Source organism: Mus musculus, chromosome 6 (genome assembly GCF_000001635.26).
Source record: "Mus musculus strain C57BL/6J chromosome 6, GRCm38.p6 C57BL/6J".
Classification (NCBI taxonomy): Eukaryota; Metazoa; Chordata; class Mammalia; order Rodentia; family Muridae; genus Mus; species Mus musculus.
Genome location: NC_000072.6, coordinates 13,575,669 through 13,580,688, shown reverse-complemented (window position 1 = coordinate 13,580,688; position 5,020 = coordinate 13,575,669).

Sequence of the window (5,020 nt, the reverse complement as noted above, 5' to 3'; positions counted from 1 at the left end):
CCACATTGTGTCTCAGACTCAGCTCTGGTTCAGAACCCTTTACTACTTTCCAATCAAATGTCTGTAGTGTGTCTGCTGTCCTTTTCCTCTCATGGTAGGATGAGCGTTCTTGAGGCTTTGACAGGGAACTCCTTCAGGCTTACATTGTATGGGTTATAAATGTATGTACAGCAGTATGTACACAAACATGTTCCTTGTATACAAAAGTTCACATTTTTTTTCAACTTTCACTGTATATTATACCCATAGCAACCCAAGCCCCACACACAGCAGTCCGCTTACATTACTCCTGGTAACTCACCAATTATCTCCCTATTGTCAAGTGAGTAGGCATTATTTCTGTTGCTTTCCAGAGCATCTTTTAACTACTTACCCCCCTGTATGTTTGGTTTCTATAGTACTATTGACTTTCTTGTTACTACTCATGACACCCCTTAGTATGTTGGTCTATTTTCTAACCCTTTCTCTTTATAATTAGTATATTAACCTGAAGATCACTGCCGGGTCCGTCAGCTGTGTTCCAGAGCCTTGTTCACGTGTGAGAACTGTAAGTCTGTAAGTCATTGATTATTCTCAGATGTCTTCCTTAGCAGTTGTCTCTGCACGTGTGTCTAGCATTCATGTACTGAAAGGTGCCTTTTGTGTATTACTCAGTTCAGCAAGTGCCAGTGAAGAGTCCACCTTGCCCTACGTGTTGCTCCATTCCCTTATAGCCTATGTATGTGTGCACTCTTCTGCTGGCTACTCCGAGCTTTCCTCTTGATTTCCCTGCTTCCTTATTCCCAGAACGTTGCCAGTGCTTTTGGTATTTGCAGAGCTCCTCACTTGTCTCCCCTCCTATTGCTTTTGTCTTACAAAATCACTTCACTTTCTCAACCATCTCAAGTCCTGGTTTTTGTTTTCTTTTCTCTTTGGTTTTGTTCCTTTCTAATTAAATCTCCATATATTTTTCAGAGCTAATCTATCACTCTATGAGCATGAGACTGGTTTACCATTCAGCAGTATCCTGCCTCTAGTCATCCCTCATTTTGTACTAAAAACTATCTGCAAAATCTTTAGAGGAACTATTGGGTTTCAAAAAAATAGTCTCATGTGGATTAACACCATGCTGTGACATTTGTCCCAGTTACCACATTTAGCCTCCTTGGCAGAGTAGACAGACAGTGCTGTTGGCATAAATCTGGTATGATGGATTTTTCCCACATCTGTATGAATCACATGCACCCAGGAGAGGTGGTCAGAGTAGATGACAGGCATAAACAGAAGTTAATGAGTATTACAGCTTGAATGATGAATATTGTGTCATTAGTACCCATCACAACATGTTGGAGGTAGAAGGATCCTGATCAGGGAGAGGAAGACCTTAGATCTGGTAGACAGCTAAACTTGGTCTACAGGGCTATGCAGCACCACAAAGTTCCATTTTACTATAGAGGCAGGTCATTCCACTTGAGCTTCATTAGAACATGTGGTTATACTATTATTTAGAGTGTGGAAAATAGAATAGGAACCACGGAGACCATGGGTGAAATAGTTCCCTTGCAAAACTATGCTTGGCCATGTTTCAGCACAGTAGAAGGTGGGAAGACCTGGTCAGCATCTGTGAGGTCCTAAATAATTCTCATGTAGACTCACATACTCACAGCAAGGCATGTCAGTTCATAAAATCAGAGATTCAGGGTATTGGCAAGTTAAGTGATATTCTTCCCACTCCTTGATATCTAGTAAGTAGACCCCATTTTCCACAGTGGAAGATGTAGCCCTTACTTTCACCTTCAATTCTTTAAGAAGTGCATCATAGACCTGAGTCATCAATGTAGTCAAGAAATTGCCCAACTCTACAAGAGGGAATCTTACCCTACCATGCCCCTTCCAATACTGTTAGCAGCTCTTTTGCAGAAGAATCATCAGATTTGAAGTTCAGGTCTGCCAGGAGCCTCAAAACTTCTTGGAGACAGATACTTCCATATCTCTCTCCAGATGACTTCCGACTGGAATCAGGCCTTGTGTTTTTCTACCCTGTGGATCTGATGTCTAATGTGTCTACAGCTTTGATGCTCCACTGTTTTTTTTTTGTTTGTTTGTTTGGTTGGTTGGTTGGTTCTTTTGTTGGTTTTGTTTTTTTTTTAATTTAATTTAATTTTTTACTTATTTACTTTACATCCCACCCACTGCCCCTCACCCGGTCACCCCCTCCCACAGTTCTTTCCCCATCCTGTCCTCTCCTTCTTCTCTGATCATGTGGGCCAACCCCCTGGGTATCACCACCACCACCACCACCACCACTATACTTCAAGTCTGCAAGGCTAGGTGCTACCTTTTCCCACTGCTGCCAGACAAGGCAGTCCAGCTAGAACATATCCCACATACAGGCAACATCTTCTGAGATAGCCCCCAAATTAGTTGTTTGGGACCCACATGAAGACCAACTATACATCTGCTACATGTGTGCAAGGAGGCCTAGGTTCACCCTGTATATGTTCTTTGGTTGGTGAGTCAGTCTATGAAAGCCCTAGGGTCCAGGTTAGTTGATTCTATTGGTCTTTCTGTGGAGTTCCTATCCCCTTTGGGGACTGCAATCCTTCCTTCTATTCTTCCATAAGAGTTCCCAAGCTCCATCAACTGTTTGGCTGTGGGTTTCTATATCTGTCTGAGTCAGCTGCTGGGTAGAACCTCTCAGAGGACAACATGCTCCCATCTGTAAGCATAACAGAGCATCATTAATAGTTTTATGGATTGGTGCTTGCCTATGGGATTTGGGAGTCTCAAGTTGGGCCCATTATTGGTTGGTCATTCCCTCAGTCTTTGTGCCATCCCCTCCCCTGACAGGACAAATTTGGGGTTGAAAGTTTTGTGGGTAGGTTTGTGTCCCTGTTGCTGTGTTGGACTCACTACCCAACTACAGGAGGTGGCTTCCTCAGGTTCCAGATCCTCAATGTTGTTTATCACAGCTAAGGCCACTCCTATTGATTCTTGGATGCCTTTCTTGTCCCAGGTCTCCATCTTGTCCTACAGATGCCATTCCCCACTTCCTCACCCCCATCAGTTGCAGATGTACATTCCATTCCATTTTCATGCCCATCTAAGCCATCTCTCCTGTCCTTCCCCACACTTGACACTGAAGTTCCCATTCCTTTCCCCACTTCTGTCCCTCCCATTCCCCTCCCTCCGTCTGCCTCTTACAGATTTTTATTCTGCCTTCTAAGTGAGATTCAATCTTCCTCGCTTGGGCCTTCCTTCTGGTTTAGCTACTTTAGGTCTGGGTCCCTCTGTTTTCTTAAGTTTATTTGATAATCCTTACTCATCCTGGGAGGCAGGATGAATATTTAAGCAATCACATGTTTTCTTGTTCACTTTTTTCCTAGGCATAATCTGACAAATATAGTTTCAGTAAGTCATAAAATAATGATCAAAGATCGCAGCTTCATGAAAATTCTAGTTACTCCTACCTTCTTTAATAGGTAAGGAAATAAAATTTATGTTTTCTCTAGTCTTCATTTCAGCTTAAATGTTGGACCCTTCAAAGGAGGTGAGGAGGTGAGGTGAGGTAGCAGAAGTAAGGAGGTTAGAGAACTTCAGGAGTCTAACATGGTGGCCTGGCTCTGCGCATCTGGGCAGTATTTCCAGCACATCTGACATTGATCCTCTTTTACTGGGGGAAATCTCCCACCTGTGTTTGCTTGCCTGTTTTTCTTCCTCTTCTAATGTGAACTCATCTGACATGGCTTCTGTCTGCTCAGATCTGTTTGCTCTTGTGGAATACTCTTACAGGTATGACCTGTGTGATCATATACTGATTCTGTGTTCAGGACTTTCCTTTAGTCTAGGGGAAACCAGGCATAACCTTGCCCTGACAAGTCTGGGCATGCATACAGACCTGAAGCTACCCTTCAGCACATTCTCCACCACCTGCTCAATACTGCTCAGTATGCAGAAATAATTATATCTCCAAAGAGCCCTGTTACTAAAAAATAATATCAGAGAGCCAGGATCTGTGATCCAGTTATAGTCCTTACAAATATATTGTCATCTTCTCTATTCTAGGTTGAGCATTAAGTATTCAAGCAGTCATAGATTGATAATATTTGCATACTTTTGTTGAGTGTCATAAGTATAAAATGTGCTTGGAATATTTTAATTTGAGAAGGTAAAATCTTGCTCAAGGAATGGTATGATGTAATCAAAAAGATATGTAAACCAGTTTGGGACAACTACAAAAGGCAGAGGTAGGAGAATAGAGCAACAGACAATGATAGAAATGGATCATGAAACCAAAAACTCTGTGATTGTATTGATACAAATGATCACATATTAAAGCAAAGGCATTAAAAATCAGTAGAAAAAATAGAAAACTTCAAAATTATTGGTTGGATTTAGCAGAACTCAAGAATGAATGAATAGTTTTAATAGGCATAGCCAATAGCAAATATCACGATGATAGATTTAAAATCACCTTTAATAGTAATTCATGGATTAATGTTTTTGATTTATAACATGAGAGTTTGTCAAACTAGATCAGAGACCTTTTTTACTCTTAAAAAATGTTTAATGTTTTGATATTCTATGTTCTTTCCTCTACTTCAGCTCCTCCCAGATCCTTCCTACCTCTCTCCCCACACAACTTCATGTTCTTTCTCTTTTTTGCTAAAATTAAAAACCAAGCAAATAAACAGACAGACATGAAAAAAAAGAAAGACAAAAACGAAAACAAAACAAAACAAAACAAAAAAACCCAAACCGAATCAAAAAGGACACAAAAACTATGGAGTCCATTTTGTTTTGGCCTACTCCTGGACACAGGGACTGCCTGGAGTGCTGTTGATGTCCATAGTGAGACTCCATGGGAGAAGACTTTTCCCTTTCCCAGCATCAATAGTCTCTGGTTGGGATGGAAATTTGTGTCCACTCCCCTTCTCAGTGCTTGGCTTTTGTTAGTTTGAAATTGTACAGGTCTTTTCAGACTGTTACAGTCTTTGTGAGTTCAAATGTGATCAGTCCAGTTGTCTGAAACATGCAGTTC